This window comes from Gopherus evgoodei, chromosome 4 (genome assembly GCF_007399415.2).
Source record: "Gopherus evgoodei ecotype Sinaloan lineage chromosome 4, rGopEvg1_v1.p, whole genome shotgun sequence".
Classification (NCBI taxonomy): Eukaryota; Metazoa; Chordata; order Testudines; family Testudinidae; genus Gopherus; species Gopherus evgoodei.
In genome coordinates this window covers 128,011,127-128,036,637 of record NC_044325.1, presented here as the reverse complement: position 1 = coordinate 128,036,637, position 25,511 = coordinate 128,011,127, and the positions used below count along the sequence as shown (strand labels likewise).

At 47.0% G+C, this 25,511-nt stretch overlaps 1 long non-coding RNA gene across 1 annotated transcript; it reads left to right on the top strand.

Moving 5' to 3' along the window:
• Positions 1 to 4,272: 4,272 nt before the first annotated feature.
• On the top strand, positions 4,273 to 20,580 carry LOC115650716. The gene is made up of 3 exons (XR_004000201.1): positions 4,273 to 4,612; positions 8,679 to 8,680; positions 20,570 to 20,580. It is a non-coding gene; the product is annotated as an uncharacterized LOC115650716 (long non-coding RNA).
• Positions 20,581 to 25,511: the final 4,931 nt, after the last annotated feature.

Here is a 25,511-nt window from a genome sequence, read left to right as displayed (position 1 = left end):
GTTGGCTCTGGGCTCCTCCCTTCCCTGGGGTCCCCCTGCCCATGGGGAACATGGGCTTCTGTGCCCCCTACTGCCTAAGGATGGGACAGGAAGCAAGGAGCAGTCACCCAGACCAAAGCCTTGTGAGGTGGGGTCTGGTACCCAGCCACCCAGGGGAGAACTAGGGAAAGGTGCTGGTTCAACAGCTCTGTGATCCATGTTCCCTGATGCCCTACAGATCGGGGGCACTGGTGGTTCCCGTGTCCCTGCCAGTTGATTCCCACCCTACCCCTGGGGGACAGGGGCTCTTGGACTACTGCTCAGATTGAACTTAAAGCAATTTACACACATGGGTGCTGACTCCAAAGAGGGAAACTGAGGGCAGGAAAGCCTTGCCCGCCTGACGTGGCTGGGGTGAGAACAAAGGCTCCCGACTCATGTGCTCAGACCATTAGCCCTATCCTGCTTCAGAATGAATCAGCTCAAACCCAGGAAATGCAGCATGAAAGGGACACTTTCCAGTGCAGCCCCACATCCTTCCCTCTGCCCCACAATGGAAGCACAATGGCTAATGCCTCCTTGGTCTTTGCTAGGGAGATCTCTGCTAGCTTGCAGCAAGTCCCTACCCGCATCAGTGGGCCTGGGGTATGAACACAGCCCAGATCTTGTTTTGGGGTGAGGAAAGTGCAGTTTGGCCCATGGAGGTTCTGCCTGTTGGGGTCTCTCTGGGGCAGCACTACTGCTGGGTGAGCAATGCCATGGTGGGAGCTGGGTGCATTAATGAATTATGCTTGCCCCACTGAGAACTGGCCCTCCCTGATTGGTATCAGTGCCTGCTTAGCCCCACAGCCCAGGGGGTGTGGCCAGAGTGCACAGCATCTCAGCTAAGCTCTGCTTCCTACGGGGAGCAGAGCGTAACTTAGAGCAGCCCCGAGGCCACCTGGCCACCGATGGATGGAGCACAAAGGTGGCTTAAAGCCCCGTCTCAGGCACAGGAATGGATGAGCTGAGTCGTGGCCTGAGGAGCTTTGAACATCCCCTGTCTATTATGCAGTCTCAATCCCCTGATGCCTCTCCCATCCACCACCAGGCTCCGTGTATCATCACCAGAGCGTCTGGCCCTAATAGCTCATCCCTCTGCCATTCAGGCCAGTCTCATTATCAGAAATGGGGGCATGAGGTGATTTGTGTCCCTGCCCCCCCAAACCCTCTGTTGCCTGCCAGGCTATGACTCAGCACAGAAACGTCCCACAGGGCAATGAATTGGGCTGAAATCAGAGTCACTGGGCAGGAGTGGATCTATAAGATCCAGCTTTTAAACTGTCCCAGAGGACCCCCTGTCATAACTCTAGTCCCAGATTTGGACCTTAGCGTCCAAAATATGGGGGTTAGCATGAAAACCTCCAAGCTTAGTTACCAGCTTGGACCTGGTACTTGCTGCCACCACCCAAAAAATTAGAGTGTTTTGGGGCACTCTGGTCCCCCTGAAAAACCTTCCCTGGGGACCCCAAGACCCAAATCCCTTGAGTCTCACAACAAAGGGAAATAATCCTTTTTCCCTCCCTCCCCCCCTCCAAGTGCTCCTGGAGAGATACACAGACACAAGCTCTGTGAATCCAAACAGAGTGACTCCCCCTCTCCGTTCCCAGTCCTGGAAACAAAAGCACTTTCCTCTTCACCCAGAGGGAATGCAAAATCAGGCTAGCAAATCCAATACACACAGATCTCCCCCTGATTTCTTCCTCCCACCAATTCCCTGGTGAGTACAGACTCAATTTCCCTGAAATTTCCCAGTAAAAAAAAAAAAAAACTTCAACAGGTTTTAAAAAGAAAGCTTTATATAAAAAAGAAAGAAAAATACATACAAATGGTCTCTCTGTATTAAGGTGACAAATACAGGGTTAATTGCTTAAAAGAAATATGAATAAACAGCCTTATTCAAAAAGAATACAAATCAAAGCACTCCAGCACTTATCTTCATGCAAATACCAAAGAAAAGAAACCATATAACTTACTATCTGATCTCTTTGTCCTTACACTTAGAAACAGAAGATTAGAAAGCAGAAACTACTTCTCCAAAGCTCAGAGAAAGCAGGCAGACAGACAAAAGACTCAGACACACTCTTCCCTCCACCCAGAGTTGAAAAAATCCGGTTTCCTGATTGGTCCTCTGGTCAGGTGCTTCAGGTAAAAGAGACATTAACCCTTAGCTATCTGTTTATGACACCCCCTTCAGTGTGCCAGTCCTCCAAGGGGGCTCACTGTTTCTCCAGAGCTGGCCACACGGCCTCAATGCCCCCGAGATGGAGCCGCTGGACTCCAGCTCTCCTGTGTTGAGCCGTGAGCTCTGGCCCGTGCGTCCAACTGAGCCAGACGTCTGGTCAGAGATATTCACCCTCTCCAGGGCCCTAGGCACCACAGCGAGTGTCTGCAGGGACACCAGGCTGCCTTTTCCAACCAGAGCAGGGTTCATTAGCCTGCTGGCACATGGTGCAGGGAGTCCTGAGGGGAGAAACAGAGGGCCAAAGCTTAAGACATCATCCATCCTGGCCAAGCTGGTGCTCCACCCAGCCTGCCTGCTGTGGAATCCATGATTAGCTTTTTCCCTCTGTGTGTTTGTGAGGCCCATATGAGAGCTGTTGACTCTCCAACAGGTCAGGGGGTTCCAGTGCTGTTGTCCTGCAGAGCCATGCTGAGTTCACGTCTACTCCATTGTTAGATGGCAGTCGTGCAGCCCTGGGGGTCCCTGTTGTCTTTCTAGGCCCTCTGTGGATAGGGGTCACTTTCAGCCAGGCCTTAACGACCCTGCATTTTAGCCTGGCCTGGTTACGTGACATGAAACCCTCGTAGCTCCTGCTCCACCCCAGTCACTGTCAGGCAACCCATTCATAAAGTCACTGCAGGAAGTTCTCACTCTGTCCCAGCAGGGAGCCGGGCACCATTGGCTTTCCCCTTGGCCTGGGCAGGCTGGCTGATGCAGGCAGCTGCCTCCCTCAGGGACACCAGCTGTCTAGCTTGGGTTTCTGCAGCTGGCTGGGAGTTTTCTGCCAAGCCTGGTTTTCAACAGAAAATTGAATTTTCCCAGTTGGGAGTGAGGAGGCACCTAAATACCTTTGGGGAAGTAGAGTCAGGCATGGATCGCTGCCCCTGCCTTGTGCCTCCTGCATTCAGGGAAGCTGCCTAAGCTGCTCCTGTCTCGGCACCGGAGCGTAGCAGCTGGAAAAGCCAGGCTGGCCAGCTGACTGCACCTTTCCAAAGTGCAGCCACACCAACAGATGGGAACAGGCCCATCATGTGCAAGGCATTACTAGCAGCCATGTTTGCCAGCTAGGATAATCAAGGCACAGAGAGGCGAGGGGTAGGCGCTCTAGCTTTGGGTTGCATACTGCTGCCCCTCACTGGGGTATCTGAGCCTGTGCCTTCTTTGAGAACAGATCATCAGATGGGCTGAAAAGACCTGGGTTTTTATTCCTGACTCTGCCTTGGTAAGTGAGCTTGGGCAAATCACTTTCCTCCTCTATGCTTCCATGTCTTGTCTACTTAGTGTGTAAGCTCTGTGTGGCAGGGGCTATCTCTATGTGTGCATACAGCACTGTGGGGTCTAGGGCCATGCCTGCAGCAACTAGGCTCAGTAGTAATACAACAGTGAATATTTGTAGTATGTCAGACACACACAATGCAGCAGGCTTGTTATAAGAAATGACAGCACTGCTCACTTCTTTGTTTTAATAATCTAGTGACTCACCCTTTCCATTCATTTCATTTAAAAAAAAGTGTCATATTTACCAACACAAAAGATGTTTTTCAAAAAAACTCCACCCCCCACACATACCTGGAAAACGCCCCAAACAAACCACTTGGTTTCAAAAACCAGTTATGATTCTTGCTAAGTGTCGCCAATCTACTTCCTTCTCTTTTCATTTGCCAATATTTAAAAACAATACAATTAATGGTTAAAGCCACACCTCACTCTGATGCTACCCATGCACACTCAACATCAGCAGTCTCACTAACCATGAAGTAGTGCATTTTTCAGCACACCCTTAATGTCTAATGTATCAGGTATTATTAAATATAGATAGGCTTGGCCAGCCTTCGGTTTGTATTATTTTATAATTTTGATGGATAATTACAATGTTGATTTTAAGCATTTTTTCTATTTTTAATTCATTTAAATTTTCACAGTTGTATAAAATTAGGGGTTTAAGCATTTTTTTATTATTTGTATCTATTTAAATTTTTTAGTGGTGGGAAATAATTGGGGGGGTAGACAATAATTAGGGGGGGTCTGGTCAAGCATGTTAAAGTTTTATATGCAAGGAAGATTTCAGTTAGATAGTAAGGAAAATTTTTTGACTACATGTTGTTTGCTGCGTTGTTGTAGTTGACCTGGTCCCAGGAGCTTAAATTCACAACTTTGCTAGATGCTAAAAATAATGGATTTAATAAAGACTCTGGAGTTATGGTTTAGTCCAAAAATCTGCAATCCACTACCCTTCCTTCCCCCTGCTTTTTCTCCTGTGACTGAAGGGGTGTTAACAGGCCACTTCACCGTGAATGGTCTCTTATAATATGTGGTAAGTACTTATGCTAAACAATCTGTCTCACCTTGTGTTTAGCTGGGACCCTCTGAGTAGCTTGAAAGTTCGTCTTTTTCACCAACAGGAGTTGGTCCAATAAAAGATATTACCTCATCCACCTTGTCTTAACCTTTTTATTACTGACCTTGGCACAAAGAGCGGGAATGTGCTAATAAAGTTTGCGGATGACACGAAGCTGGGGGGTATTGCTAACACGGAGAAGGACAGGGATACTATTCAGGAAGATCTGAACCACCTTGTAAACTGGAGTAATAGAAATAGGATGAAATACAATAGTGAAAAGTGCAAGGTTATGCATTTAGGAATTAATAATAAGAATTTTGGATATACGTTGGGGGCGCATCAGTTGGAAGCGACAGAGGAGGAGAAGGACCTTGGGGTACTGGTTGATAGCAGGATGACTATGAGTCGCCAATGTGATACGGCTGTTAAAAAAGCAAATGCGATTTTGGGATGCATCAGGCGGGGTATATCCTGCAAGGATAAGGAGGTGTTAGTACCGTTATACAAGGCGTTGGTGAGACCACATCTGGAATACTGTGTGCAGTTCTGGTGTCCCATGTTCAAGAAGGATGAATTCAAACTGGAACAGGTTCAGAGACGGGCTACAAGGATGATCCGAGGAATGGAAAAACTGCCTTATGAAAGGAGACTCAAAGAGCTTGGCTTGTTTAGCCTGGCCAAAAGAAGGCTGCGGGGGGATATGCTTGCTCTATATAAATATATCAGGGGGGTTAACGTTAGGGAGGGAGAGGAATTATTTAAGTTTAGTACTAATGTAGGCACGAGGACGAATGGGTATAAACTGGATATTAGGAAGTTTAGACTTGAAATTAGACGAAGGTTTCTAACCATTAGGGGAGTGAAGTTCTGGAACAGCCTTCCGAGGGAAGTAGTGGGGGCAAAAGACTTTCCTGGCTTTAAGACAAAGCTTGATAAGTATATGGAGGGGATGTTATGATAGGATCGTTAATTTGGGCAATTGATCTTGGATTACCACCAGATAGGTCTGCTCAATGGTCTGCGGGGAGATGTTGGATGGAATGGGAACTGAGTTACTGCAGAGAATTCCTTCTTGGGTGCTGGCTGGTGACTCTTGCCCACATGCTCAGGGTTTAGCTGATCGCCATATTTGGGGTCGGGAAGGAATTTTCCTCCAGGGCAGATTGGCAGGGGCCCTGGAGGTTTTTCGCCTTCCCCTGCAGCATGGGGCACGGGTCGCTTGCTGGTGGTTTCTCTGCAGCTTGAGGTCTTCAAACCAATTTTGAGGATTTCAATAACTCGGTCCTGTGATAGGGGTTGTTGTAAAATTGGATGGGTGGGGTTCTGTGGCCTGCCTTGTGCAGGAGGTCAGACTAGATGATCAGATTGGTCCCTTCTGACCTATGAGTCTATGAGTCTTTCTAACTACAAAGGTAATTCATCTCTGGACTAGGCTTCCAAGTGAGGTTGTGGAATTCCCATCATTGGAGGCGTTTAAGAACAGGTTGGACAAACACCTATCAGGGATGGTCTAGGTACACTTGGTCCTGCCTCAACGCTGGGGGCTGGACTTGATGACCTCTTGAGGTCCCTTCCAGCCCTACATTTCTATGATTCTATGAAAACAAAAACTGTCAACATCACATGTAAAATATATACACTAAATATCCTTAGATCAAACTCTGATCAGGTCTTAAAAGCAAATTTTTTCTTACGTGGCCTATCTCTGAATTTTCATGATTATCGAAGGAAATAGTTTTTGTCGTTTTTTGTATGCATGGTGAAATTGACATTTACTGATAAAACTTTAATCCTTCTCAGCCTAAATATATGTTAGTTTCATTAATAACCTTAAAATATAAATCACAGGTCACCTGCAAATGAAATATAGGTGAATGATAGATGCTAAAGCCAGAAGGGAACCTTGTGATTATATAGTCTGACCTGCATAACACAGGTCATAGGGACTTCTCTGAATTAATGAATGAATCAGTTATAACAGAGGGACACATTAATTACACTGATTGGCCATTCTCAGATATGCACCCACTTATGTACAATATTTTTACCATAAATTGATAGAAATCAGATCTTCTTATAAAACTATATAAAGCGACAAAGAGTCCTGTGGCACCTTATAGACTAATAGACATATTGGAGCATAAGCTTTCGTGGGTGAATACCCACTTCGTTGGATCCATGTAGTGGAAATTTCCAGAGGCAGGTATAAATATGCAGGCAAGAATCAGTCTAGAAATGTGTACCTGCCTCTGGACATTTCCACTGCATGCGTCCGACGAAGTGGGTATTCACCCTCAAAAGTTTATGCTCCAATACGTCTGCTAGTCTATAAGGTGAAACAGGGCTGTTTGTCACTTTTTACAGATCCAGACTAACACGGTTGCCCCTCTGATACTTATAAAACTATATGTAAAACATGATTCTTGGGACACAGCAAATGAGTGTTGTCAAGGTTCCTTCCCCACTCTGAACTTTAGGGTACAGATGTGGGGATCTGCATGGACAGATCTAAGCTTAATTACACTGCTCTACAGCCAAAATGCTTCTGAAATAAATGTAGTCCAACTTTACTAATTCTGGGTCACTGAGAACGAAAATGATGCTTAAAATTGTTGATTGGCTCTAGTTTTCAAGATATGCTATTGGGTCAGTATAGCGAGAATTTTTAATGAATCAGTAAACTCAGGGATTGTACTGTACGACTGGAGAATTGCTAACATAGTTCCTATCTTTAAGAAAGGGAGAAAGAGTGATTCGAGTAACTATAGGTCTGTTAGTTTGACATCTGTAGTATGTAAGGTCTTGGAAAAAATTTTGAAGGAGAAAGTAGTTAAGGACATTGAGGTCAATGGTAATTGGGACAAAGTACAACATGGTTTTACTAAAGGTAGATCGTGCCAAACCAACCTGATCTCCTTCTTTGAGAAGGTGACAGACTATTTAGACAAAGGAAATGCGGTAGACCTAATTTACCTCAATTTCAGTAAGGCATTTGACACGGTTCCACATACGGAATTATTAGTCAAATTGGAAAAGATGGGGATCAATATGAGAATTGAAAGGTGGATAAGGAACTGGTTAAAGGGGAGACTACAACGGGTCATACTGAAGGGTGAACTATCAGGCTGGAAGAAGGTTACTAGTGGAGTTCCTCAAGGATTGGTTCTGGGACCAATCTTATTTAACCTTTTTATTACCGACCTTGGCACAAAAAGCGGGAATGTGCTAATAAAGTTCGCGGATGACACAAAGTTGGGGGGTATTGCTAACACAGAGAAGGACCGGGATATCATACAAGAAGATCTGGACGACCTTGTAAACTGGAGTAATAGTAATAGGATGAAATTTAATAATGAAAAGTGCAAGGTCATGCACTTAGGGATTAATAATAAGAACTTTAGATATAGATTGGGGATGCATCAGATGGAAGCAACAGAGGAGGAGAAGGACCTTGAGGTATTGGTAGATCACAGGATGACTATGAGCCGCCAATGTGATATGGCCGTGAAAAAAGCTAATGCGGTTTTAGGAAACATCAGGCGAGGTATTTCCAGCAAAGATAAGGAGGTGTTAGTACTGTTATATAAGGCGCTGGTGAGACCCCACCTGGAATATTGTGTGCAGTTCTGGTCTCCCATGTTTAAGAAGGATGAATTCAAACTGGAACAGGTTCGGAGATGGGCTCCTAGGATGATCCGAGGAATGGAAAACCTGTCATATGAAAGGAGACTCAAAGACCTTGGCTTGTTTAGTCTAGCTAAAAGAAGGCTGAGGGGGGATATGCTTGCTCTTTATAAATATATCAGAGGGATTAATATTAGGGAGGGAGAGGAATTATTTAAGCTTAGTACCAATGTAGATACAAGAACGAATGGGTGTAAACTGGACACTAGGAAGTTTAGACTTGAAATTAGACGAAGGTTTCTAACCATTAGAGGAGTGAAGTTCTGGAACAGCCTTCCAAGGGGAGTAGTGGGGGCAAAAGACATATCTGGCTTAAAGGTTAAGCTTGATAAGTTTATGGAAGGGATGGTATGATGGGAGAGCCTAATTTTGGCAACTGATCTTTGATTATCGCCAGATAAATATGCCCAGTGGTTGGCGATGGGATGTTGGATGGGATGGGATCTGAGTTACTGCAGAGAATTCTTTTCTGAGTGCTGGCTGGTGAGTCTTGCCCACATGCTCAGGGTTTAGCTGATCGCCATATTTGGGGTCGGGAGGGAATTTTCCTTCAGGGCAGATTGGCAGAGGCCCTGGAGGTTTTTCGCCTTCCCCTGCAGCGTGGGGCATGGGTCACTTGCTGGTGGATTCTCTGCAGCTTGAGGTTTTCAAACCACAATTTGAAGACTTCAACAACTCAGGCATAGGTTAGGGGTTTGTTATAGAAGTGGATGGGTAGGGTTCTGTGGCCTGCTTTGTGCAGGGGGTCGGACTAGATGATCACATTGGTCCCTTCTGACCCTAGAATCTATGAATCTATGAATCTATACAACCCTTGACTTGAGAATGGCGGAGGATAAGTGAGTTATAAACGGAAGGGATCTCAATTTAAACCAGAAATGACTAAAATACATCTTTGAATAGATCTATGAATAAATCTATGACTGGATTTGGACAGTACTTGCTTTTTAGGCAAAACAATGAATGATGCAATCTGAAGCTGGTATTGCGTCATACATGATATGAATTGCATCATGTTGTTCCTAGAAGTCATGGATGATGCAATCATAACGAAGCTTACATCACTCTGCTGAACAAATTGCCCTATATCAGCTCTAGAAATCATACAGTGTTGTGCTCTCTTATTTTTCAGTGTTTGATTTTGCAAAGGGACACATTTCTGTTTAGCCAAAGTGAGCAGAGATGCCTCGTACTTGTGTGAACAGTGCAGATAACTTCTGCTATGTTTGTGGTGAAGTGACTTTTGCATCACAAAAGCGCAGTATAACCACTATGGTTAAGAAAGCCTATCACCTTTATTTTGGCTGCAAAATTGGAGATCAGGACAAGAGGTGGGCCCCACACATATGCTGCAACACTTGTGCAACAAATCTTCGCCAGTGGTTGAACAGGAAAAGGAAATCTATGCCTTTTGCAGTGCCAATGTTTTGGAGAGAGCCAACAGATCATACCAGCAATTGTTACTTCTGCATGGTGCCTCCAGTTGGGAAAGGTATGTCAAAGAAGAAAAAGTGGACTGTGCATTATCCAAACATTCCATCAGCTATACGCCCACCACCCCACGGAGAAGGACTACCGGTTCCTGATGCACCAGAATCATTCTCACTTGAGTCAGACGAGGAAGAGGAAGAGGATGAAGCTTCTGGTCCTGAACCATCAATGTCACAGGACCACCATTTTCTCCCATCCTCCTCCTCTGAACCGCACCTCATAACATAAGATGAACTGAATGACCTTGTCAGAGATTTGGAACTACCCAAGAGTAAGGCAGAGCTGTTGGGCTCCAGACTACAGCAGTGGAATCTCCTGGCAGGCTGTCAGGGCAAATGGAGCCCATCGATGCTTGCAGACTATTGCTGGACAGTGACAAGAGATGCTCCATTTAATGAATACAAGAGACAATCCAAGAAGCGCCGAGTAGACACTGAATAGGACTAAACTATGTACATAATAGTTTTTTGCCTTTTGTTTCATAATAAATTTTATTTATATAACCCTTTTGCTGATTTTTAAAGTGTTACATAAACAGGACAGGTGAAATATTATCATGTAAAGCAACCATAAACACATGAAAAGACCTAGGTTTACAATTTATGATTAAAACTCTACTATCTACACAATATACATAGACATAAAATGTAAAAACTTAAATATCTTAGAAACAGTAGCCAATCCGTTGTTTTAATTGTCATATTTGAATTCAGCACATCAAAATACATAATAAATAGCACATTTTATCTCTGAAGCAGACGACTTCTCAAAAATTGTAGACCAGTGTTACTAGCTTAGATCTGGTATCACTGCCACCATCCAGAAGTTTCAGTGTCTGGATCACTTCCTTTCCCCCCGGAACCTTCCCCTCCCTGGGTAGCCTTGAGAGACTCTTTCACCAATTCCCTGGTGAATCCAGATCCAATCCCTTGGATCTTAAAACAAGGAGAAATTAACCCTCCCCCCTCCTTTCTCCCACCAACTTCTGGTGGATTCATATCCAACCCCCTTGGATCTAAAAACAAGGAAAAATCAATCAGGTATTAAGAAAAAGACTTTTAATTAAAGAAAAGAAAGGTAAAAGAAAACCCTCTGGGAGAGATTAGCATACCAGCTACTCTCACAGACAACAGATTCGAAACACAGAGGACGTTCCCCTGGGCACAAATTTAGTTACACAAAAAAATACCCAAATACCCAATTTGATTCTACCTCTAATTGCATAAGACAGGTTACAAAGAAATAAACATAAATCTATTTATTCCTTTCTAAAACTTACTACTCTGATAAGAGGTTGGTTCCTTGATCTTTGTCACTCCGGCTGAAACTGAAACTCTAAACAAAGAAAAAACTTCCCTCCTTCCTTTTGAAACATCTTGTTCCCCCATTGGTTCCTCTGGTCAGGTGTTAGCTAGGCTAGGTGAACTTTTTAACCCTTTACAGGTAAAAGAGGCATTAACCCTTAACCATCTGTTTATGATGAGTGTATTGTACCAACAATTGATAAGTCTAATGACTGATCGTCTATGCCCATTGAGCAATATCATTTGCAGAGCCATTGGCCATCATCTTTGAAAACTTGTGGTGATCAGGGGAGGTCCTGAACAACTGGAAAAAGGCAAATATAATGCCCATCTTTTAAAAAGGGAAGAAGGAGAATCTGGGGAACTACAGACTGGTCAGCCTTACCTCAGTCCCTGAAAAAATTGTGGAAAAGGTCCTCAAGGAATCCATTTTGAAGCACTTGGAGGAGAGGAAGGTGATCAGGAACAGTTAGCATGGATTCATCAAGAGCAAATCATGCCTGACTAATCTGATTGCCTTCTATGATGAAATAACTGGCTCTGTGATTATGGGGAAAGCGGTGGATGTGATATGTCTTGACTTTAGCAAAGCTTTTGATACAGTCTCTGACAGTATGCTTGCCAGCAAGTTGAAGAAGTATGGATTAGATTAATGTACTATAAGGTGGATAGAAAGCTAGCTTTATCATCAGGCTCAACAGCTAATGATCAATGGCTCCATATCTAGTTGGCATCCGGTATCAAATGGCGGTTTTGTTCAACATATTTATTAATGATCTGGATGATGGGATGGATTGCACCCTCAGCAAGTTCGCAGATGAAACGAAGATGTGGGGAGTGGTAGATATGCTAGAGGGTGGAGATAGGGTCCAGAGTGACCTAGACAAATTGGAGGCTTTGACCAAAAGAAATCTGATGAGGTTCAACAAGGACACGTGCAGAGATGGAAGAATCCCATGCACTGCTACAGGCTGGGGACCAACTGGCTAAGCAGCAGTTCTGCAGAAAAGGAGCTGGGGATTACAGTGGGCTGGAAGCTGGATATGAGTCAACAGTGTGCCCATGTTGCCTAGAAGGCTAATGGCTTCATTAGTAGGAGCATTGCCAGCAGATCGAGGGAAATTATTATTCCCCTCTATTTGGCACTGGTGAGGCCACATCTGGAGTATTGTGTCCAGTTTTGGGGCCCCCTCAAAGGATGTGGTCAAACTGGAGAGAGAAAACAGCAGAGGGCAATGGAAATGGTTAGAGGGTTGGGGCGCATGACTTATGAGGAGAGGCTGAGGGAATTGGGCTTATTTAGTCTGCAGAAGAGAAGAGTGAGGGAGGGAGGTTCCAAAGAGGATGGAGCTAGGCTCTTCTCAGTGGTGGCAGATGACAGAACAAGAATCAATGTGGGAGGTCTAGGTTGGATATTAGGAAAAACTATTTCACTAGGAGGGTGGTAAAGCACTGGAATGGTTTACCTAGGGAGGTGATGCAATTTCCATCCTTAGAGGTTTTTAAGGCCCAGCTTAACAAAGACCTAGCTGGGATGATTTAGTTGGTGCTGGTCCTTCTGTGAGCCGGGTGTTGGACTAGATGACCTCCTGAGGTCTCTTCCAGCCCTAATATTCTATGATTCTATGATTTAGATACCAAAACTGAGATAATTCTGTGTTTGTGCAACAGGGTCCTGGCCCGTGACTGGCAGGACTCCTAGCTGCTATGTTAGTACAAGTAATAAATAGCAATGCTGCATAGCAACTGTCAGTACTACATGGATCAGAGTTTAGGCTGTCATGATGAAATATGCATTTGAATGCACTTAGTAAGAATTCTGTCTCTCAGAAAGCGCCTGTAGGATTTAACAGGTGCTTGATGGTTTCCTAGCTTTGAAGCTCTTGTGCTTTCTAAATGAAGGAGTCGCTGTTTGCACTGTGGCCACAAAGCAATGCTAGCTGCTTTTGGAGATGAAGCACGCTGTGACTGGAACAGCCATTAGAGGAATATACAGACCTTGTAGGGTTGCCAGTTTTGGGTGGCTGTATTTCTGGAGGTTTCATCACAGAATATCTTTAATTAATGATTAATTTTTAACTCCTGGAGACTTCAAGACAATCTTGGAGGGTTATCAACCTGAACAGGCCTGGTGAATGCGATCATGGTGCTGGTTCAATAGACTATACAACTGTTGGGCACAGTTACTAATGGCAGAGTAACTCTTTAGCTCAAAAACAACAAGGAATCAGGTGGCACCTCAAAGACTAACAGATTTATTTGGGCATAAGCTTTCGTGGGCAAAAAATCCACTTCTTCAGATGCATGGAGTGAAAATTACAAATGTAGGCATTATTATACTGACACTTGAAGAACTCAAAGGGACAAAGCCCAAGATTTTGATGCTGAAAGCCACGTTCGACCCTCACCCCACTGAGTTCCTTAGCAAACCAAGGTTTAAATAATAGAGCTAGGCCACATTGGAAATTTCCCATCATAACTGTTCTTTGGTGGAAAATTGGGGTTTTTAATAAATAATTTTTTGTGAAAAGTGTCTGCAGGAACTGTGGATTTTTCAGGGCAAATCTGAGCACCTAAGCCCCAAAATATTTCAATTCTGAAATGCCACTTTGATGCCTCATGGGAGTTGTAGGTCGGATGCCTCATGTCCCTGTACAGGTGGGATTCCCTAGCTGGACTACATTTCCCATGGTGCACTATGGCTTCCATGTTGTGCCACCTCCCTTATCAGGTACCAGAGAGGTAGCCGTGTTAGTCTGGATCTGTAAAAAAGGACAAAGAGTCCTGTGGCACCTTATAGACTAACAGATGTATTGGAGCATGTTTTCGTGGGTCTGACGAAGTGGGTATTCACCCACGAAAGCTTATGCTCCAATACATCTGTTAGTTTATAAGGTGCCACAGGACTCTTTGTTGCGCCCTTATCATGAGGTGCATCATGAGAAACGTAGGAAGCCCAGCCTACAACTCCCATGAGGCATCGGGATGGCATGTCTAAACCAAAATATTGGACATCTAACAAAGCTTTCCCCACCTGCACATTCCCCCTTGCTCTTGCATGCCCAGCCCAGCACCAGCAGGGGATGTCATGGTGAGACCCCACTTCCCAGTCCTCCCTGGCCACGGGAAGATTTGCCCTGTGTGGGCCAAAAGAAATCTGATGACGTTTAACAAGGACAAGTGCAGAGTCCTGCACTTAGGAAGGAAGAATCCCATGCACTGCTACAGGCTGGGGACCAACTGGCTAAGCAGCAGTTCTGCAGAAAAGGACTTGGGGATTACAGTGGATGAGAAGCTGGATATGAGTCAGCAGTGTGCCCTCATTGCCAAGAAGGCCAATGGCATATTGGGCTGTATTAGTAGGAGCATTGCCAGCAGATGGAGGGAAGTGATTATTCCCCTCTCTTCGGCACTGGTGAGGCCACACCTGGAGTCTTGCATCCAGTTTTGGTCCCTCCACCACAGAAGGAATGTGGACAAATTGGAGAGAGTCCAGCGGAGGGCAACAAAAATGATTAGTGGGCTGGGGTTATTTAGTCTGCAGAAGAGAAGAGTGAGGGTGGATTTGATAGCAGCCTTCAACTACCTGAAGGGGGGTTCCAAAGAGGATGGTGCCAGGCTGTTCTCAGTGGTGGCAGATGACAGAACAAGAAGCAATGGTCAGTGAGGGAGGTCTAGGTTGGATAGTTGGGAACACTATTTCACTAGGAGGATGGTGAAGCACTGGAATGGGTTCCCTAGGGAGGTGATGGAATCTCCATCCTTATAGGTTTTTAAAGTCTGGCTTGACAAAGCCTTGGCTGGCATGATTTAGTTGGTGTTGGTCCTGCTTTGAGCAGGGGATTGGACTAGATCAGGGTGGTGATCCTCTGAAGAGAAATTAATATGCGGCTCCTTGTATAGGCACAGCCTGCGGGGCTGGCACTGCAGGTGCCAACTTTCCAATGTACCATGCTCACTGCTCAAACCCTGGCTCTGTCACAGGCCCTGGCCCCACTCTATCCCTTCCGCTCAGCCTTCAGTGCCCTTGCTTCTCCTCCCTCCCCCAGTCTCTTGCACACCACAAAACAGCTGATCGGAAAGTGTGAGGAGGGAAGGGGAGGCGCTGATCGGTGGGGCTGCTGGTGACTGGAGGCACAGGGCACAGGGGAGCTAATGGCGGGCTGCTGATGTATTACCGTGGCTCTTTGACAATGTACATTGGTAAATTGTGGCTCCTTCTCAGGCCTAGGTTGGCCACCCCTGGACTAGATGACCACCTGAGGTCTCTTCCAACCCTAATATTCTATGAGTCTGTGACTCTATGATGCATGGCTGAGCAGTTCTCACTTTACACAGCAGGCGGTGGTTGTTATGTGCCTCAGTGTTATCTGCACCCCCTGTTCCAGCCCATGGCATTGTCCACTCTTGCAATTTGGTCATGATTCTTGCAAGTTGGGGTGTTTTCTTACCCCTCTTGAAAGATGGCTAAGGCATAAGTTTTCCCTAATTCAAAATGGTTGCTGTCTTCTATTACTGTCAATAGGGGGGGTGAAGCCAGCAAGATGGCCACAATTTCCCCAACAGTCTATTGCATGTGCAACGGAGGTGGCTCTTAATAAAGACAGCTGCCACCTTGCACTGGTGTCAATGAGATTGAAGCCATGCCCACAGGCAAAATGACTGCCATTCTATGGTGGGGGAGGGGGCTAGAAAAGACACAGGGACTGTTAGGAGCTGCAAAGATGCTGTCAGAGGGGGATGAGGAGCAGAAGGCAGCTTTAGGGAGTGTGGCGGGGGGCAGGAGGGAAGCTGGGGGGGTGCAGAGTACTGTGGGGGCAGGAAGGAGGCTGAAGGGAGTGCAGGGTGGTGTGGGGGGTAGGAGGGAGGCTGAGGGAGGTGCAGAGGATAGCAGTAGGGGTGGGAAATGGAAGTGATAGAATGGCAGCTCCACCAGCCACGGGGTAGCGGTGGGTAGCAGGTCTCTGCTCCAACTAAGGTTGCCTACTTTCTAATTGCACAAACCTGAACACCCTTGCCCTGCCCCCTACCTCGTCCCTGGCCCGCACTTTCTCCAAGGCCCTGCCTGCCAGTCACTCCATCCCCCTCCCACACCCCCATCGCTCAGTCTCCCTCACCCTCACTCGCTTGCTCATTTTCACCGGGCTGGGGCAGGGAGTTGGGGGTGTATAAGGGGCTCAGGGCTCTGGCAGGAGGTGCAGCTTCTGGAATGGGGCCAGAAATGAGGGGTGAGTGTGGGAGGGGGCTCCAGGCTGGGGCAAGGGGTTGAGGGGCGGGGGATGGGGGTGGATGAGGAGGTGCAGGCTCCAGGCAGTGCTGACCTCAGGCAGTTCCCAGGAAGTGGCAACATGGCCTGCCAGGGGAATCAGGCAGGGAGCCTGCCTGCCCCACTGTGCCTCCAACCAGACTTTTAAAGGCCCAGTCAGCACTGCTGACCAGTGCCGCCAGGGTCCCTTTTTGACTGGGTGTTCCAGTCGAAAACTGGACACCTGGCAACCCTAGCACTGACCAGCCAGGGAAGGCTGTGTTTGCAGTGTTGCTAACTTTTGCAAGCTGTCTGCGGGTGACATGATTTTGGTGCCTGCAGGACGTGCTGTCATGATGACACAAGAAGCTCCTCCAAACCCATGGTTTTCACAGCTGGGCATTTGGGCAGAGCGCTGTGAAAGAGCCTCAGGGCTGAGAATGCAGCGCAGCCTCTGAGCTCTGTCTGCATGGATGGCCCTACAGTGGAGAACAGATCCTGGGGCAGTGGGAGGCATAGGACGGGGGAAATCAGGGAAGAGGGCCTGCTGGGTCCCAGGTAAAGGAGATGTCATGGGGCTGGAGAGCAGTGGGGAATCGAGGAAGTGGTGCCACTGGTAGAGAGCAGTAGCGCTGAAATCGACATTGCCTGTTCGAATTAGGGTTAGTGTGGATGCAATTTGATGGTATTGGCCTCCAGGAGCTATCCTACGGTGCACCATTTTGACTGCTCTGGACAGCCATCTGAACTTGGATGCACTGGGCAGGTAGACAGAAAAAGCCTGAATTTCATTTCCTCTTTGCCCAGCCTGGAGAGCTGATCAGCACAGGCGACCATGAAGAGCTCATCAGCACAGGTAATCATGCAGTCCAAGAATCGAAAAAGAGCTCCAGCATGGACTGTACGGGAGATACTTGATCTGATCGCTGTATGGGGAGAGGATTCCATGCTAGCAGAACTCTGTTCCAAAAGACGGAATACCAAAACATTTGAAAAAGTCTCCAAGGGCATGATGGAGAGAGGCCACAATAGGGACTCACTACAGTGCTGCGTGGAAGTTAAGGAGCTCAGACAAGCCTACCAGAAAACCAAAGAAGCAAATGGACGGTCCGGTGCAGAGCTGCAGACATGCCGCTTCTACGCTGAGCTGCATGCAATTCTAGGAAGTACCACCACCACTACCCCACCCCTGACCGTGGATTCCAAGGAGGCGGGTACTCTCAGCCATGCCTGAGGATTTTGCAGATAGGGAAGATGATGAGGAGGAGGAGGATGAGCTTGCTGAGAGCACACAGCACACCAACAGACAGGATCTTTTTCTCAGCCTGACTGGAGTACCTCCCAACCCTCCCAAGGCGGTATCCCGTACCATGAAGCTATAGAAGGGACCTCTAGTGAGTGTACCTTTGTAAATATAAAACATGGTTTAAAAGCAAACGTTTTTTAATGATTAATTTACCCTGAGGACTTGGGATGCATTCGCAGCCAGTACAGCTACTGGAAAAGTCTGTTAATGTGTCTGGGGATGGAGCGGAAATCCTCCAGGGACATCTCCATGAAGCTCTCCTGGAGGTACTCCTAAAGCCTTTGCAGAAAGTTTTTGGGCAGAGCAGCCTTATTCCATCCTCCATGGTAGGACACTTGACCACGCCATGCATGTAGCAAGTAATCTGGTATCATTCAAGCAACATCCATTCTTTATCTCGCTGTGTTATCCTCAGGAGAGTGATATCATTCATGGTAACCTGGTTGAAATATGGGAATCTAATTAAGGGTACAGAGAAGGCTGTTCCTACAGGGCTGTTTGCCTGTGGCTGAAAAGAAATATGCAAGTGGCAGCAGCACAGAATGGGTGACAGTTAGCCTAGCAGTGGGGGGGCGGGAGGCACTGGGGCTGAGCTGTTTGTGTTTGGCTATCAGGGATCTTCCCTGATACCAGCCACGCAGTGGGGGGAGGGGTAAAGTGATCAAAGAATTGGATGGGACAGGGGGGTTAGTTTGGTTTCTGCTGCTGCACATTAACACGAAAACCACAGCACTCAAGGGGCTTTACTTGGTATGGGAAAGGAGGGTGCTGCTTTTATGAAGGTTGCAGAAGCTGAAGGACAATGGCTTACCATGGCCACATGCAAGCCGAATTCTATTGCCCAGCCCTGCGTCTGTGATCTCTGTGATCTCTAACACCAAAGCTGCAGGCACTCAATATTAAAATGCAAAATGTGGCCTTGTACCAAAATCGCATGTGCTATGTAATGTGAATAGTGTTGTTCACCCTGAAAGAGTACACGCATTGTTCTGTAAAATGTATCTTTTAAAATACTTCTCTCCCTTTTTCCCCTCCCACAGCTGCAAATTTTTCATGCCTCCCTGAGTCCCTCCTCCGTTCCAAAGGCTAGCTCAGATAAGGCGGTGAAAAAAAAGCAGGTGAGATGAAATGTTCTCTGAGATCATGCAGTTGACCCACAGTGAAAGAGCTCATTTGAATGAGTGGAAGGACACAGAATCAGAGTACAGGAAAGCAGCCAACAAACCTGAGGATAGGAGGGATGAATGTGAGGACAGGAGGGAGGCTTGAGATGAGAGGTGGCAGCAGGAAAATCAGAGGAGGCAGGATGCAATGCTGCAGCTACTGCGGGATCAAACGGACAATGCTCCTGCGTCTGGTGGAGCTTCAGGAATAGCAGCATGATCATAGAGTGCTGCTGCAGCCCCGGTATAACCACCCTCCCGCCCCCATGTTTCATAGCCTCCTCACCCAGACGCCCAAGAACGTGGTGGGTGGAGGCTCCGTGCACCCTGCCACTCTACCCCAGTGGACAATCCAAGCAAAAGCTTGTCATTCAACAAGTTTTAAAGTAGTCTTTTCCTTCCTTCCCTCTTCTCTCCTCCTCCCCCCACACCCACCCGGGCTACCTTGTCAGTTCTCTCCCTCTTTTTATAATCAATTAATAAAGAATACATGGTTTTTAAACAATAGTGACTTTATTTCATTTGCAGGCAAGCTGTGATTGAATGGGAGAGGGTGGGTGGCTTACAGGGAATGAGTCAATCAAGGGGGCAGGTTTTCATCAAGGAGAAACAAACAGAACTCTCACACCGTAGCCTGGCCAGTCATTAAACTGGTTTTCAAAGTTTCTCTGATGCGCAGCGCTTCCTGGTTTGCTCGTCTAATCGCCCTGGTGTCTGGCTGTGCGTAATCAGCGGCCAGGCGATTTGCCTGGACCTCTTGCCCCACCATAAATGTCTCCCCTTTACTCTCACAGAGATTGTGGAGCACACAGCAAGCAGCATTAATAATGGGAATATTGGTTTGGCTGAGGTCTGTGCGAGTCAGTAACGTGCGCCAGCGTCCTTTTAAACAGCCAAATGCACATTCTACCACCATTCTGCACTTGCTCAGCCTGTAGCTGAACAGCTCCTGACTACTGTCCAGGCTGCCTGTGTATGGCTTCATAAGCCATGGCATTAAGGGGTAGGCTGGGTCCCCAAGGATAACGATAGGCATTTCAACATTCCCAATGGTTATCTTCTGGTCTGGGAAGTAAATCCCTTGCTGCAGCCGTTTAAACAGAGTAGTGTTCCTGAAGACACGAGTGTTATGAAGCCTTCTCGGCCATCCCACGCTGATGTTGGTGAAACGCCCCTTGTGATCCACCAGTGCTTGCAGCACCATGGAAAAGTACCCCTTGCAGTTTATGTACTGGCTGCCCTAGTGCTCCAGTGCCAAGATAAGGTTATGGGTTCCACCTATCACGCCACCACAGTTAGGGAATCCCATTCAGCATAGCCATCCAATATGATCTGCACATGTCCCAGAGTCACTACCTTTGGTAGCAGCAGCTCAGTGATTGCTTTGGTTACTTGCGTCACAGCAGCCCCACAGTAGATTTGCCCACTCCAAAGTGATTCCTGACTGACTGGTAGCTGTCTGGCATTGCAAGCTTCCACAGGGCTGATAATAATAGGACATACACCAATCTCCTAGAACTGGAAGGGACCTCAAAAGGTCATCAAGTCCAGACCCCTACCTTCACTACCAGGACCAAGTACTGATTTTTGTCCCAGATCCCTGGGTAGCCCCCTCAAGGATTGAACTCACAATACTGGGTTTAGCAAGCCAATGCTCAAACCACAGAGCTATCCGTTACCATTTGCTTCTTAACTCTGAGGGCTGCTCTCATCTTGGTATTCTGGCTCTTCAGGGCAGGGGAAAGCAAGTCACAAAGTTCCATGAGAGTGGCCCTTGCAGCCACTGGGAATAGTCCCACACCTGCAACACCATGTGGTCCGACCAGTCTGTGCCTGTTTCCTGGGCCCAGAATTAGCATTCCATGGCATGGACCTGCCCCATTAACACCATGATCTCCAAAGCCCTGGGGCCCGCGGTTTGAGAGAATTCTGTGTCCAGGTCCTCATCACTCTTGTCGCCTCGATGCTGCCTCCTCCTTGCCTGGTTTTGCAGGTTCTGGTTCAGCATAAATTCCACAATAATGCGTGAGGTGTTTACAATGTTCATGACTGCTGCGGTGAGCTGAGCAGGTTCCATGCTTGCTGTGGGATGGCATCTGCACAGGTAACCCAGGAAAAAAAAGGCGTGAAATGGTTGTTTGCCATTGCTTTCACAGAGGGAGGGAGGGAGAGGGGGGATTGATGACATGTACCCAGAACCACCCGCGACAATGGTTTTTGCCCTATCAGACATTGGGATCTCAACCCAGTAGGTGGGGGAGACTGCGGGAACTATGGGATAGCTATGGGATAGCTACCCACAGTGCAACAGCTCCAGAAATTGATGCTAGCCTCGATACTATGGACGCACACCGCCGAATTAATGTGCTTAGTGCGGCCACATGCACTCAACTTTAAACAATCTGTTTCCAAAAATCGAATTCTGTAAAATCGTAGTAATCCTGTAGTGTCGACATAGCCTAAGTCTGTATCCATAAAAAGAACAAGGCGTACTTATGGCACCTTAGAGCCTAACAAATTTATCTGAGCATAAGCTTTTGTTCACTGAAAGCTTATGCTCAAATAAATTTGTTAGGCTCTAAGGTGCCACCAGTACGCTTCGTTCTTTTTATAAATATATTTGTAACCCTTCTGCCAGTCAGAGTTGGGTTCAGTATCTACTGGTTCCTTTTCAACACTACAACACACAACCGGCTCGAGCCTTCATCCAGTTACCTGGGACAATTACACACAACCCCCTGGGTGCCTCTAAGAGGCAATATTTCCCCTCTCACAAGCACAGAATCTGAGTGTAGCAAAAAGCTTTTAATAAAAGGAGGAAAATAATGTGGCATTAATTTGGGGAACACCACAAACAGTGTTTGTAAACATAAACCATGATCAAAAGACTGAGCACCAAGTAAGTTGCGCAGTGACCTTTTCCCCTCAGGTTCTTAAGTCCAGCAACCCAAAAGTCCTTTTAAGATGCCCATCCTTTCTCTGCACCCCACACTTAGTTGCTGTCATTGGACAGTGCAGACCCAGAGTTCAGAGGTTACATCTACCTCCAATCCTGGTGGCTGGGGGGGGAGCGGGGGACAAGGAGGCACCTTACTCACTCTGCTGTTTGGACACTCACTCGCCACCCCTCTCTGCAGTGCTCTGTTGTGGCAATCTCTCAAGCTGACCTGCTGGCCACTCACCACACTAAGATGTCTTCAGGACTCCTCACTTAACACATCTCTGTGATTTCAGTTGTTAGTGGTAGAGCCTCATCCCAGGTACACACTGTCCCAAAAGAGAGCTAATACTTAAACCTAGATATTAGTGATTTCAGCATTGAAGCATATAAGAAAATTCTCAAATGAGTCTTAATTGACTCTATTATTACACAGTGAAGGAAAGAAAAAAAAGGTCAAACAGCACTTAAAAACCCTTAGACACCCCCAAGTACAAGTATCTGTTTTCCCCTGGGCTTTGGAACCTATGTCCCCTGCATAGCGAGTGTCATTTAGTTGAGGGTGCATCCTTCAATCAGGGAATGCCAAGTACAGGTCTGCAGCCCTTGGTTCACACAAGAATAACAACTCTTTCTTACTCCTGTCCCAAAAACAAGGAGACTGGTGGATCCCACACCAGCCAAAAGTGACAATTTGGGCAAGCAATCCCATCATGCTGAGCTCCTAGGCCAGGTGGGTGTGCCCATGCAAACCTGATCAGTGCCTGAAGTCCTTTCCCGTGGCTCAACACTAGATGTCAGAGAAGACCTCATTCAGATGCTGTTTACATATTTTTTTAAATCTCATGATTTTGGGGGCAATCTCATGATTTCTGAGCTCTTGATAGGGTCTGACTTCTGGGTTTTGATCTCTGAAGGTTGGCAGTACTGAGTCTGTGTCTCTTCTTTGGTCCATAAAGGTTCCTGTGACTGCAGTTCCACAGACAACCCACCTCCAAGGGTGCTACATTCTTCTGATCCAAACCACTGAGGGAGATACTCCAGACCCTCCTCCACTGCCTCTTCTTGGAGGAACAGTCTAACACTTGGCTAGTCTCAGAAAACAAGATTGGCTGGAAGGGAGATGGTAGCCAAACAGGAGAATGGATTTGCATAACAGAGCTAGATGTAAAGGTCTCATCACCTACCACAGATAGATAAGCAAGAGAAGAACAATGGTTTGCCTGTATGTGCAACCTCTGTGCTTTTGGCAGTGAGACGGAAAAATGGCATGAGAAACAGTAGGTTGTGGGATGGAACAGAGGGCAAACTCCCACAATCCATTGAGGGGAGTGCTGATATTCAACGGTATGCTGCAAAAATTTCCCACAAAGCAGTGCACCAGATGGGAGTGTTGGGGACACTAGGCTGTCTCCCTACAGTGCTATGTCTTTTGTCATAACAGCCTACCCTGGCAAAAGCAGCCAAATGTGAATGCCATCTGCCCAAATAGCTGTGTTAGTAGTTGTAAACCATCCCAACTTTTGCCAGTAAAGCTTTCTAGTGTGGACAAGGTCTTAGTCATGCAATAATCTTTAGGGCCCAGCTCCAATGGGAAGTAAGTGCATCAACACCATTGAGGATCTGGGCTTAGGTGCCTTCTGTATGACCCTTTCTCAGGGCCACCCAGAGCGGGGAGCAAGTGGGGCAATTTGCCCCAGGCCCCAGGCCCTGCAGATGCCCCACAAGAATATAGCATTCTATAGTATTGCAACTTTTTTTTATGGAAGGGGCTCCCGAAATTGCTTTGCCCGAGGCCCCCTGAATCCTCTGGGCAGCTCTGTCCTTTCTTGTCAAAGACCTGCACTCAGCTGCCTACCTCCCTTTTGTCTCCTCCAGGGCCTCTGCTCCCAGGACGCATTTTGCAAGATCAACAACTAGCCCATCTCCAGATCACAGGTGTTTTCAGAAATCATTATAGATTCACAGATTCCGAGGCCTGGTCTACACTACATGGTTAGGTCGACATAATCTGCCTTGTATCAACCTTGCCGAGGGAGTGTCTTCACTTAAATTTGGTTCCTGCCAAAGTAAGTGCATCTCTGTATGCCGATTTAGTAACACCACCTCCCCGAGCAGTGTAGAGTTATGATTCATGTAATTAGGTTGATACTGTATCAGCGTAGACACTATGTCAACTGTTACTGGCCTTCACAAGCCGCCCCACACGGAAAATACAAATTGATACAAGCGCTCCACCACCGACACAAGGAGCCATGTGTGCACATACACAAATGATTTAATAACTCCAGTGGCTGTATGCCATCGTAAGCTAGGTTGACATAATTTTGTAGTGTACACATGGCCTATGTCCAGAGGGGAACCACGGAGCTCCTGTATCACACAGGCCATTGTGGCTAAGGACAGTTTGAGGGAGACTAATGAAATAGAGCGCTCCTCCAACACAGGAGGGGCAACATGGGAGAAATTGCTTGTTGGAAAATTGGGCTAGACAGTTCCTGCCCCAAAGAACCTACAAACAAAGGGAAACTGAAGCACAGAGCAGGGGAAGTGACTTGCCCAAGGTAACCCACAAGGTCAGTAGCAGAGAGGGAAATGAAACCCAAGTTTTCTGGCTCCCAAGTCAGTGCTCTATGTTCTAGGCCCAACTGCCTTCCATGCCATCATCTCCAGCCTCACTTATACAAGGTGTTTGCTCTGTTGTTCTCCCTCACCTGTCTAGTCTTTTGTGGGTTACAGACACCAGTGGTAGATTTTCCTAGCCTCAGTGTGGGAGGGGCATAGTTGGAGGAGAAGGTAGGATGCTAATAAGCCTCCTTTGGAATGGTTCTGATCCTGACACCAAGCCAAGTGAGTCTAGCCGGCCATTCCACTTGGCCATTCCATCCATTAGGGATGTAGCTCATGGACTCTTATCACTCACTCTGAAGCTTTGTCTACACTACAAAGTTAGGTCAACGTAAGTTGCCTTGTGTCAACTTGTTTGTGCATGTGTCTATGCTCAAATTTGCCCCTGGCCGATGTAAGCACCTGGTTATGATGGCGTAATAAAACCACTTCCCTGAATGGTGGTCAACCTACTGAGCTTGACACAGTGCAAGTGTAGACACTACCCAACCTGTGTCAACCCTAACAGTCCTCCAGCGACTGTCCAACAACACCCCATTTCCTATGACAGTGACCGTTCTGGTTACAGTTGTGAACTCCACTGCCCAGAGGTCATGGAGACCAAAGGCCACACCCCAACCCTTGAAAAACCCCAGATATTTTTGAAATGCCTTTTCCTGATTGCCCAGCCTGGCAAGCACACCTAGCAGCTCTCCCTTCTTGTGTGCAACTGCCCAACCAACCGTGCTGGCTGCACACACTGGTCGCACTCCTGCCTGGAGTAGACTGAAGGTATTGGATCTCCTGGGCCTGTGGGGAGAAGAGGCTCTGCAAGCACATCAGCCATAGAAATGTGGACATCTACGAAAACAGTGAAGTGACACAGGCAAAGGAGTGCAAAGGATCAGCAACAGTGCTATGTGAAAGCAAAAGAACTGCACCACAAGGCCAGGGAGTAAATCTGCTGAGCTGCAGCTTACAACAAGCTGCATGCCGTACTTGGCGGAGACCTCATCAGCACCTTGCAGACCACTGTGGTTAATGTGGAGGAGCCAAAGACAGAGACTTCTGAAATGAACAGCGATGAGGAGGGGGTAAATACAGCAGGGGGCTCCAGTCATCCCACAAGGTGGGACCTGTCTGAAACTCCACCACAGTCTAACCAGTTGAGGCAGCCAAGCACAGATGAG